The 12,642-nt window shown below is 39.1% G+C and overlaps 1 long non-coding RNA gene across 1 annotated transcript in view; it reads left to right on the top strand.

Moving 5' to 3' along the window:
- The window catches only part of LOC133246771 (uncharacterized), a 42,850-nt gene extending 31,073 nt beyond the window's left edge, over positions 1-11,777 (top strand). Inside the window, exons 2-3 of the long non-coding RNA XR_009736170.1 lie at positions 11,211-11,356; positions 11,451-11,777. This is a non-coding gene — a long non-coding RNA (uncharacterized LOC133246771). The remainder of the gene's footprint in view (positions 1-11,210; positions 11,357-11,450) is intronic.
- The last annotated feature ends 865 nt before the right edge of the window (positions 11,778-12,642 follow it).

The raw sequence follows: 12,642 nt of genomic DNA, 5'->3' as shown, positions 1-12,642 counted from the left end.
TGGCCCCAAAGGGAATGGCTTAGTTTCATTGAGTTAGACAACGCTGTGGTCCTAGTGTGAATAGATTGACTAGTTTTCTGTGATTATGGTTTCAGTGTGTCTGCCCTCTGATGCCCTCTTGCAACACCTACCATCTTACTTGGGTTTCTCTTACTTTGGACGTAGGGTATCTCTTCATGGCTGCTCCAGCAAAGCACAGCGGCTGCTACTTACCTTGGACGAGGGGTATCTCCTCACTGCCGCCCCTCCTGACCTTGAACGTGGAGTAGCTCCTCTAGGCTCTCCTGCGCCTGCACAGCCACTGCTCCTTGGATGTGGGGTTGCTCCTGCCGGCCGCTGCCCCTGGCCTCGGGCCGGGGTAGCTCCTCCCGGCTTCTGCCCCTGACCTCAGACGTGGGGTAGCTCCTCTTGGCCGCTGCTCCTCGGTCATGGGGTCCTCCTAACTGCCGCCCCAACCTCGGACATGGGGTAGCTCTTCTCGGCCGCGCTTGTGTGCCGTAATGCCCACTTAACATTTATAATTTCTCCAAGTGAAATAGTCATAAAGATATTTGAAAAAACAGAGCAAGGTTTGAGGTATTTTGTTTGCATGTGTGTGTGTGCTTCTAGTTAAAGAAATTTGCCAGCGTCTATAGACAGGACAACCTGGAAAAGTGAAATATTATATACATACATCATATATATGTGTAAACAAACATCAGTTCTAATTGCACTTTCCAGGATGGGTTGCTGAGCCCATTGACTTTCAGAGGCATTCCTCATGTCTTCTCACATCCTTCTCTTTTGACAGACTTATGAGTTGAAGACAAGGTAAAACAACCAACAACTTCAGCAGCAGAGGATGTTTTATATAAATATCTAGCAGCACTGTTCTGCTTGACAATTTCTAAACTCTAGTACTAATAAATCCCATTTCTTGTTATTTGTTCCTACCATTAATTCCCTCCTATTGTCATCATTTTCCAGAATTAAAGATATTTTTATTATTTATGTTTCAGACTCAATTAAAAAGAGAGCTCTTTGGGGTAGAGCATTCAGGGCATTTTGTTACAAGTTTCAGGCTCTTAAAGAACAGACACACAGCGGGATGGAGTGTGCACATTCTGCCAAGGAGGATGGGAAGGCTGTTCACTGAGCAGAATGTAAATCACAGAAAGAGAGAAAACTTAAAAGAATGAGACATACCCTAAACCCTTTGCAAATCAGCATACAAATTAGTGCCAAAGTATTTACATTCATTAGTGTTCCAGGAACAATGAGATAATGCTATTGTCCTTTCAGTATGTTCATGTTTAATCATTCATTAGGAGACTTTTATATAAAAATTCTGTCCAGCTCTTTGGCCAGCAACCCACCCATTGCCCTCTGCTGTGTCCCCAGATCTAGTCTATCTCTTCCTTTCCTTCAACTTGGGAGGAACCACTGCCAAGATGCAAATTTAATTTAAAGTCTACAAGAACACCAACACCCTTGAGGTTGAACCTTGGATATAATAGAAAAGTTAGAGGCAAAGCTTTAGTATCAGAAGAAAACTCCCCTTTCTCAGCAAAGACTGATCTCCTTGGGAAGCAATGGGAAGATGTTTATGCTTTGACCAGGACACTCAAAGGGATCCAGTCTGCTTCTTGTATTGAGCCCTTGTGGGTGGGGTGAGAGGTTTTTAAGAAGTGCTAGTGTTAAGGTGCCTAGAAGACAAAGAAGTCTTACCCCCTCCCAAGGAGATAAGCATCACAGAAAGATGAGCCTGGCTGTCCAGAAATACTGCTAGGTGGGTGAGAATGGCAGACTCTGTCCTTTCTTCCCGGAGTGACCTTCAGAAGAATACAGTGCAGGAGTTTTATGGCCACTCTGACAGCCATTATCAAGGCAAACGTTGTCTGACTTGTTGCTTCAGCAAATCAGAAGACAAGTGGCTGTGTGTGGATTAATAAAAGACATGAACTAAAAATTTAAAATCCCATTCATGTTCATAGAGTTTCTTATGAAATGGGTAGAAGAAAGTATGCATATGTGAACTCTGAACACTATAGACTCTTAGTATGAATATAATATGATATTTCTCTTATGTGGAATCTAAAAAGAAGTGTACAAATGAACTTATTTACAAAACAAAAATAAAGTTACAGATGTAAAAAGTAAAATTGTGGTTACCAGGTTTAAGGGAGGGGAGTGATAAATTGAGAGATTGGGATTGACATGTACACATTACTAAATACAAAGTAGGTAACTAATAAAGACCTACTGTATGGCACAGGAAACTCTACTCAATGCTCTGTAATGGCTATATGAGAAAAGAATCTAAAATAGAGCAGATATATGTATGTGTGTGTGTGTGTGTGTATATATATATATATATATATATATATATATATATAATTGATTCATTTTGCTGTACACCTGAAACTAACACAACTTGTAAATCAACTATACTCCAATAAAAAAAAAAAAAAGACAATGGACTTTTGGTATAGCATTTGCATCCATAAGAGTCCTTGGAACTCCCCTTGTGTCTTAAGGAAAAGCTTTGTTTCAATCATCTTGGGGAGATAAACTTCCAGGCAGGGCAGGAGTGTTGCACCAGGAGTCACTGAGCTTTGCTCTGAGGAGATACTTCTCCTGAACTTTTAACTTTTCAAACTATGATGTACCATTTTTTTCTTCCGTTTTTGTTTATCTTAGCTGGCCAGGCTTAACAACTGACTCACTGTCCCCTAAAGCTTCACACCAACCAGCCCAAGAGCACTCCTGACCAGGAATCAAGCCCTGAATTCTCTGCATGGTCCAAATCAGAAAAAGAAAAAAAAAATCATTGCTGCAAACCATGACCTCTGAGGGCCTAGAAGGAGGTCCCGGGTGTTTGCATGCTGTCTACAGAGACCCTTCTCCCCCTGGCCTCTCTTTGACAGGGAGAACTTTGCCCTTGAATACTTAGTAAGCCCAGAACCCTGGTCAACTCTATCAGGACACTTGGAAATGAAAGTCATCCTGTCTTAGTTCTCAAGAGTAAGTTTTTTGATTCTTCTTTAGCAAAATTCTTGCCCTTTGGATAGACCATGTCCCTGAGAAGAAAATGTAGATACAGTAGGTAAGTGGTGGTGAATCTTAGTAGAATTTTACTAAATTTATTTTTTAACATATTCTAGCTCAGTTTGCTTCTACTTTTTTGTGACTGATGTCTAAACCAAATATTAAATTGGAATGTAATGATGTTTCTGTATTTTCCAGATTTTATGCACTCAACTAATAGTTCTGGAAGATTTCACAGGCATTTATCAAAAGGGTCTCTGTGGTCAGAGATGTAAAGTTAACATGCAATCAGTATATTAGGAAAGTTATAATGTGACTGTGTTAAAGATTCTGATAAATCTTGTGGAAGAAAAGCATGTCTAACTTGTTTAAATCAACCAAGTTTTATAAATTTACTTTTGCAGTAGACTAATACTCCATTAGGAAAAGACAGTGTTCCATAAACCATTTAGGAAGTACATTTCTAGACCACTTCTTGAAACTACTTTTGATTCTATGGAAAATTCTGATTCCCAAACAGATTTAAGTTTTTTACATCCACTTTTCAGTGTCCCCCATCTTCTTAGAAATGTGTTCCCTTTTTAAGGTTGACCTGCACACTAGTATCTCTTTTTTTATAGCTGTGTCACATCTGTAGTATGGTTAGAACTTCTTCCTCGGTTTCTGACTTTCTCACCATCCTAGCCTAGCATTCACCTGAGTGTGAAAGTTGCAGTGGCATTGACTTTGTCAAAGAGCATCACCTGTGACGTCCTTCCTATTGTGGGCTATAATTCTCCATGTCTTGAAGCTGCATCTTCCATTTCACTTTACTAAGAACTTCCGGGAGACCTGGGTTCAATCCCTGGGTCAAGAAGAACCCCTGGAGAAGAGAATGGCTACCCATTCCAGTAGTCTTGCCTGAAGAATCCCATGGACAGAGGAACCTGGTGGGCTACAGTCCATGGGGTTCTAAAGAGTTGGACACAACTGAGCAACTAACACTTTCACTTCACTTCCCATTTTGATAAGTTTGTAGCTTCTAATTTTCATAGTTAAATAATCCTAGAGTCACAAATTCTCCTCACAAATAAAAATAGAGAATGAAAGAGTGATCATCTCTTAACAAACTCTTTCCTGCAGGTCAAACATCAGCTTTTGTACTATGGTCCACACGCTTCTTCACTGTCCCAAATAGAGAATATTATCATTTCTGACTTGGTCTCTAAGTTCCTTTGAATGTTCTATGCAGTGAGTCGTTTTCAACTTTAAAATATGCTCAGTCGTGTCCAACTCTTAGCAACCCCATGGACTGTAACCCACCAGGCTCCTCTGTCCATGGGATTCTCCAGGCAAGAATACTGGAGTGGGTTGCCATTGCTTTCTCCAGGGGATCTTCCCGACTCAGGGATCGAACCCACATCTCCCGCATTGCAGGCAGACGCTTTAACCTCTGAGCTACCAGGGAAGCAAGGTTAAAATACTAATAAAATATTTATGGAATTTTTTTCATATTACAGAAAAATAAATACATTTTAATCTATCCAAATACTTATTTGTTTCCATCTGCTCTTTTAGTTTCGAGAGTGTATCTCAACAAACACCTATCATGTTTATAAAGCAAACTACCCAGAAGCAGGGCAAAAGGCAAAGAAACAAACAGAAACAACAGAACTTTTCCAATGACTGCAAAAGAAGAAAAGGAAGTCAACAACGACCTGGTGATTTATCATCCTGTCTTTAGGGTATCCGGGCTGTTTTTAAGGACAACATTTCACTGTCTCTCTGATTGTATAATTTATGGTTGAAGGCAGTTTTTGTTCCTGGCAGTTGCTGCAGCTGCATGGGCCTATGTTGAGAGAAATTTGATATAGTATTGACATTATTTTATGAAAGTTCTGTCAGGTTTTATTTGTGCAAATGAGAGCTGAGAGACCTAAGTGACTGTTACTTATTATGGAGAACATCAAAGGAAATAAGCAGATGGGACTGAAATAGAGTAAGTATTGAGCTTGGGCCAAAAACTTAAAAAAGGGGAGGAAAAAGATAAGTTATGCTAATTTTCTGTCATGTAAAAATACTGCTTAATGAGTAGTTCATTCTCTATTCACCCTGATCAAATGTGGCTGAAGACTAGTTAGTTATAACTAGGAACATTTTCAAACTAAACTTTATGGAAACATCTGTAGAATAATCTTCAATGCATCTGACTTCTTTATAAGTTTATATTTTTAAAAACGAGTTGCTTTTCCTTCTGTTTTGAACTGGTATAACTTCTGCAGGATTCACACATGTGCCCCATGAGGGGGAAGGGCAAATATTTTGATATATGATAATTAGCACTTCTGGGCACAGTTTATTCCAGAGGTGCAGATAATCATATCACACCCTCAAAAATGTCTGAACGTGTCCTGTTGCTAACACTGCAGAACCTTCTCTTTCCAGAATATTCCAGATTATCTGACATCTGGCCCCAAACTTGACCATTTGCTATTTCTTCTCCTAAATCATAGCATTCCACCTTCACCCCATTCTTCCCAAACATCCTAGCTTCCAGTCTCCCTGATTAATTCGAATCTCTGATGAAAACATGTATTTTCAGCCCCAGTGTTTCTCTGCAATCACAGCTGAGGATAATGTTCCTATCATTTATGAGATACTTCCTGCAAAAACTTCTGTCCTTCAAAAGGGGTCATGGAAGTTTCCAAAATTCTCCCCATTCCTAGTTATTGTCTTAATGGTCATGTCCACAACTTTTATCTTAATCACTAAAAACAATAACAAATGAAAGATTTTATTTTGTCTCATATTTCTACTCCAAACCATGGAAAAGTCAAGGTGAAAATCCAGTTTTTGTGGGGACTGAAACTTAGGAAGTTTTGATAACTCCCTTAAGGAAAAGAATACCAAATCACACATATAAAAATCTTAGGTGAAAAAAATAAATACGAATTTAGGTTAGAATATATATCACGATGAATCACAAAATTTAAGAAGATGACAAATAGTACAAATATCACAAAATCTGGACAAGTAATATATTTTTATCAACAAAACTACTTGAAACACTTAAAATTTTTTCTTCATTTTAGTTGCATACTCTATTCCTTTATATGCAATTATTTGGAAGACAGTGTGTTTTTCAGATATAATAAAATATAATTGAGGCTTTTCCAAGCATGATTGATCAAAAAATATTAATGATAGTTTGGAGTCTTTTTTTTTCAAAGTCGTGTAAGTTTTCAGGGTTATGTTAAGTTAGGAAGCTTCTTCATCAACTTTATTCTGTATACAACTTCTAAGACATGGAAAAATTCTAATGCATAAGGGGCAAGTGCACTGGGATGACCCAGAGGGATGGTATGGGGAGGGAGGAGGGAGGAGGGTTCAGGATGGGGAACACCTGTATACCTGTGGTGGATTCATTTTGATATTTGGCAGAACTAATACCATTATGTAAAGTTTAAAAATAAAATAAAATTAAAAAAAAAGAATCCATATCTGTATTTTGCAAACCTTACATCACATTCTTTACCACCCACTTGCAGTGCCAGGCTGTGGGTATATAAATGGTCCTGCCCCACCTGTCACAATGTCAGGAAAATCCACAGAGAGAAGACCTTGCTGGAATTTACTCCTCTTCCTGCCAGGTCGCAGAGACCTAGGTATTCAAGAATATCATTCAAGAATGGTCAATCACAGAACCAATACACCTGGGCTGCATGCATCTTGCTGTGTCCTTTAGCAGACCTCCAAATCTACTGTAATACCGTTCTACATCTACAGAAATGTAAGGGGCAGCGATCTTAAGGAACTGCAGTTAAAATATCTTGTACAAATGTATGTATAAACTTGTGAGCAAGTGCTGTGGGCATTCAAGGGTCTTTGAAAGGAGCAGATGAAATGAGGAGGCTGTCGCTTGAGCTTCACTGGCAGCCCGGTAACCCCGCCCATGGATGGAGCGGCTTTCCCCCTCATCTGTGCGGGAGACTGTTGCGAGAATTTTGCATATCCCCAGGCCCACCTTGCTGGCTCCACTGCCCAGAGTCTGAAGACCCATGGGGCCCTCCCTTCCCAGGTGCAGGACTGTAATGCCACTCGTAGTCCGCAGCCATCCTGACCTCCTGAACTCCTTCACTTCCCTCTTCTGTGAGCTGTGGGTACTTAGAGTGTTTCCTCCGTGCTACGAGCCAGCCAGCTTCTCCCGGTGACATGATAAAGGAACCAGATATAGAGCCATTGTCTATTCAATGAGGGCTCCAGATCTAGCCTTGTCTACCCTGCCTTATCCAGCCATATTTATTTTATACCTGCCTATTGATAACTGTATGTATGTGTGTGTGGCTTACTTTTAGCAAAGATCTTTAAAAGAATATAAAATTTGTTGGTGGTGTAGTTTGACCAAGAATATCTCCCTGACCCCCACCCATCAGTGTAAACACAATTCTCAAGTGATGGGAAATGTCAGTGTCCCTGAGGGGACCTTATTAATCCTTTACTAATGATTTAAGTGTCTGGAGACACATTAGAGAGTAACTGCTTGAAATTATACAAATATGTTGGCTTATTCTACATTTCAAATCCTGCTTCAGTAAAATCCAAACGCTGCTAAACCTGCGGGGTCTCCTTGGGTTTTCTGACTATCCATAAATGAGTGTTCTTATTTAATTGTTCCAATTGTCATACATTTTCTACTTTTTTTTGGCTGTACCACATGCCATGTGGGATCATAGTTCCCAGAACAGAGATCAAACCCACCCTCCACCTACAGTGGAAGCTCAGAGTCTTAACCACTGGCTGCTGCTGCTGCTTAATTGCTTCAGTCATGTCTAACTCTGTGTGACCCCATAGACGGCAGCCCACCAGGCTCCTCCATCCCTGGGAATCTCCAGGCAAGAATACTGGAGTGGGTTGCCATTTCCTTCTCCAATGCATGAAAGCATGCTAAGTCTCTTCAGTCCGACTCTGCGACCCTATGGACTGTAGCCCACCAGGCTCCTCTGTCCATGGGATTCTCTAGGCAAAAATACTGGAGTGGGTTGCCATTTCCTTCTCCACTTACTCACTGGACCACCAGGGAAATTCCTCTAGTTTATTTTGGTAAAGCATTCCTTTTATTTTTTCAAAACCATAGCAGTTTTATGTAAGATTGGCAGGCTGCAAAATTAACTCCTTTGCACAGGAGAATTTATTAGTTGACAAAGAAAACATGGGATATGTTGCTGTTTGCATGTCCTTGAAATGAATTGACACAAAGCTCAATCTTTCTCATGTTTCTTTGTAATGATAAAGCAATTTAAAATGTGATTATTATAAGTCATCAAGAAATACTTGATTGAGTGAATATCTATACTATTGATAATGTTTCTAATTAATAATAGTGGGTTGCCATGACCTGGGGGTGGAAGATACCCTGGTTCAATATGACATTTAAATTACATATGACTTAAATCATATAGGTAGACAATAAGAGAAACTATACTGTTTTGTCAAATGATCTAAGTTTTTTTTAAAAATTACAGTTAATAACTTTCTGATTTTGAGGTAATAATTATAGTACAAGAAATTAAGTTTATAAATGCTGCTGTTTTCAGAGAAGTGGTTAGTTTCAATAGCAGAAAGAAGTTAACTCTGCAAACAAGAAAATCCAGCTAATTTAGCAACATTGTGTTGAAGCAAATATATAAAATGCAGATTTTAGTGGGAGGAGTTAAAAAGAATGAGAGGAGATAGTTGCCCCCCAAATTAGTACTTGAACATTATATAATGCATGTGAGATTGAGATTCAAACCTGTATTTTCAATGTTTCCTAATTCAATTCTGCATGTCTTATCCTAAGATATTATATTAATATATAGGACAGATGTGCTACTAATATATTCACAAATATGTGGTCAAGCTTATTCAAGGATATGAGAAAAAATTTCATGAATATATAGCAAATTCTTGACATTAAGTGTCTACACTCTAGTCCATAAAATAACAAAGGTATGACTCTCTGCATTGCAAAGCAAAATGTTTTATTTTCTGGAAACACGTAAGAAGCTGAGTGCAAACAATGGTGCAGAGTGGAGTAGATGTCGTCCACTTGGAGAAATAAAAAAAATCTCAAATATCAAAGAGTGTTCTGCCCCCTTTCCTCTAGGAGATTCTTGGATCTGTCTACTGGAGCAAAGGAAATAAAAGCAAAAATAAACAAATGGGGCCTAATTAAACCTACCAGATTTTGCATAACAAGGCGAACTATCAACAAAATGAAAAGACATCTACTAAATTGGAGAAAATACTTACAAATGATATCATTTGTAAGTCATGATTAGTCATTACAAATGACTAATAAGGAGTTAATATCTAAAATACATAGAAAGCTCATACACATCAACATTAAGAAAACAACCCAATTAAATACTGAGAGGATCTGAATAGATATTTTTCAAAGAAGATGTAGAGATAGCCAACAGGCACATGACAAGCTGCTCAGCATCGCTGGTCATCAGGGAAATGCAAATCAAAACCATCACTGCACACCTGTCAGGGTGGCTGTCATCAACAAGAACACAAATACCGAGCAATAGTGAGGATGTGAGGAAAAGGGAACCCTCCTGCACTGTTGGTGGGAATGTAGATTGGTACAGTGACTGCAGAAAACAATATGAAGGTTTCTCAAAGACTGTAGGACTCCACACCTAGATATGTACCCAAAAGAAACATGAACACTGATTTGAAAAGATACATGCATCTCAATGTTTGTAGCAGCACTATTTACAATAGTCAAGATATGGAAGCAACTTAAATGTCTATCAACAGATGAGAGGGTAAAGATTGTATATAAAAATTGTATATATATATACACACATACAAGAATAATAAAAATTGTGTATATAGAATTGTATATATATATATATATACATATATATACACACACACACACACATATAGATATACATATACAATAGGTACTATTCGGTCATAGGAAAGAATGAAATTTTGCCATTTTCAGTAACATGGACAGACTTGGAGGGTTTTATGCTAAGTAAAATAAGTCAGACAGAGAAAGACATACTTTATCATATTACTTATATGTGGGATATAATAAATATACAACAAAATAGTGAATATAACAAAATAGAAGCAGACACAGCTTTAGAGAACAAAGTAAGCTTGTGTTTACTAGTGGGGAGAGGGAAGGAGGAGGGGCAAAACAAGGGTAAGGGAGTGAGAGTTACAAACTGTTGTGTATAAAGTAAGCTACAAGGATATACCGTACAATCTGGGGAATATAGCCAAATTTTTATAATGACTCTAAATGGAGTATATCCTTTAAAAATTATAGCTCACAGTATTGTGCACCTGTAACCTATATAATATTATACATCAACTAAACTTCACTAATGGAGAAGGCGATGGCACCCCACTCCAGTGCTCTTGCCTGGAAAATCCCATGGACGGAGGAGCCTGGTAGGCTGCAGTCTATGGGGTCGCTGAGAGTCGGGCACGACTGAGTGACTTCACTTTCACTTTTCACTTTCATGCATGGGAGAAGGAAATGGCAACCCACTCCAGTGTTCTTGCCTGGAGAATCCCAGGGACGGGGGAGCCTGGTGGGCTGCTGTCTATGGGGTCGCACAGAGTCGGATACGACTGAAGCAACTTAGCAGCAGCAGCAGGAGCAAACTTCACTAAAAAATGACCTCATCATAGTCAGCTTGGTGTTGAAATTTTGGAATTAAGGGAAGACATAAAGTCAGCCTAAAGAGGCAAAGATGAGGTGGTACCGGGGGTAAAGGGAAGCCCCATGACTGCATGACTGCCTGAGCTATGAAAGCCAGTCTTTCTGGAATAAAATAGAGGATGAGAATGAAGTACCCTGAAGGTTAGGGTGAAATAGCTAAGAAAATCACCGAATCTAAATGACTAGATTACATGGTAATTTAAAGATAATTAAACTTAATCCCACCTAAAATGTCATCCCTACATTCTATTTATTCTCATCTAAAAATCAACTATTCCATACTGTGATGTTCCTTCTATGCTATCCAATACTGGGTTTCAAGGAATTTTACTTTCTTCAATTTCTTGTAGTAATTTATTCATGTCACTATTATTTTATCCCCCACAATATGGTCTTCTGCACATTCTGAGTCTAGGACAGTCTTCTTTAACATATATGACCTGGCTTTGTTTTTTCTTTATTCACTACTTAGGAGGGGTCTGTGGGGTTCAGAGTGTGCTATAAACAGCCAGATGAATGGTCCATTGGTACAGATGCAGCAGCAGCGATTGCCCTGGGCGGGGTGACTTTCCATCAAGAAGCTAGTAAATTAATGTTTGTTGCTGTCTTCTCTGGAAGGTGAGCTCTGTTCTAGGAGGTTGGTGCCTAGTTCCCACTGGTTGGGAAGCTTGTGAATATCATGAGTTTATCTAATACTTACTTGTATTCCCAGATCTTAACATGAAGTGTTGGATGTTGCACCTGCTTTTCCTTCTTGCTGTTTTGAAACCTTTTTATTATATGCAATTGCATCTGCTTGAGGAAAGATACCTCCAGAAAAGTGAGAATCAGTAATAAAAGACGTCGTTGGGAGAAACAAAATAAAGCTGTTGGTGATTCTACTGATTTACACTCACTAAACAGCCAGCTTTCTCTGACTGGACTCCTGCTCCTTTGAGACCATGTGGATGGCTGGTAACGGGTGAGGCAACCTCTGTGTTTCTCTGCGGGAGACAGTGGTGCCTTGTTCCGTCTTCACTCACTGGACCTCCCTTTTTAGCTAAAAGCATCAGTGGGTCTTGGCTGGTAGACATTCCTCCAGCTGACTGTCCTCCGTACTTCAGAGGATGTTTCAATGTGGTTGAGAGACAGGGTGAGGAGGATCTCTGTTCAGAACTCCAAGTTCTTTGACTAATGCAAACATGCAGCAAATAACTCATCAAATTGTCTCTTCCGGCTAAAGCCTTATTTCAATAACAGAAAAGATTTGAAATATTCAGAGTATTTTCTTATCCTGCTTTCTAGAGGTCCAAATTCCATTCTCAGCACAAAGGCAGGATGTCACGAGGAACAAAATGGATGGTCAGCATAGTTCTCTTGGTGAACTACTGAGTGGTGCGTTCTGTTCAGCGCTAGCCACAGAGGGGATCTCTTAACCTTGAAGCAGTAACAAATGGGACTTTTCCCCTCTCAGCTTGGCAATGACATCGTGATTTCTCTAAGTCTGCAAAGTAAGTTGATATATTTTGAAAAATCAAGTAAATCTTATATTCCTCTACCTGTGTGCTTTTATTTACGTTTAATTTTTCCATTTTTTCCTGTTTTTTGTTTTTAGCTTTTATTTCTTTACCTGTGCCCTTTTATAACAAACTGTCCTCGGTTTTCTCGGAGAACACAATATTCTAGTGAAAGACAGTCCAATAGATGTGTATGAAGGAGCAGGATTGACAGTTGAAGGCCATTGTTTCAAAATATTTGAGGAGGAAAAAGGGAGGGTTATATGTCTTCTCAAATGGGACACACATTGGGTAGCACTTAGGGAACTTTTTCAACTATCAGCAAAAAAAAGTGTCTCTTTGTGGTGTTTCCTGACTGCTGTAATTTATAGAGGCTTGTTTATCTCTGTTATTTTGCAGCTGTGGACA

The sequence above is a fragment of the Bos javanicus genome, chromosome 4, assembly GCF_032452875.1.
Source record: "Bos javanicus breed banteng chromosome 4, ARS-OSU_banteng_1.0, whole genome shotgun sequence".
Lineage (NCBI taxonomy): Eukaryota > Metazoa > Chordata > Mammalia > Artiodactyla > Bovidae > Bos > Bos javanicus.
Note: the sequence above shows the minus strand (reverse complement) of the source record. Positions and strands in the feature narration are given on the sequence as shown.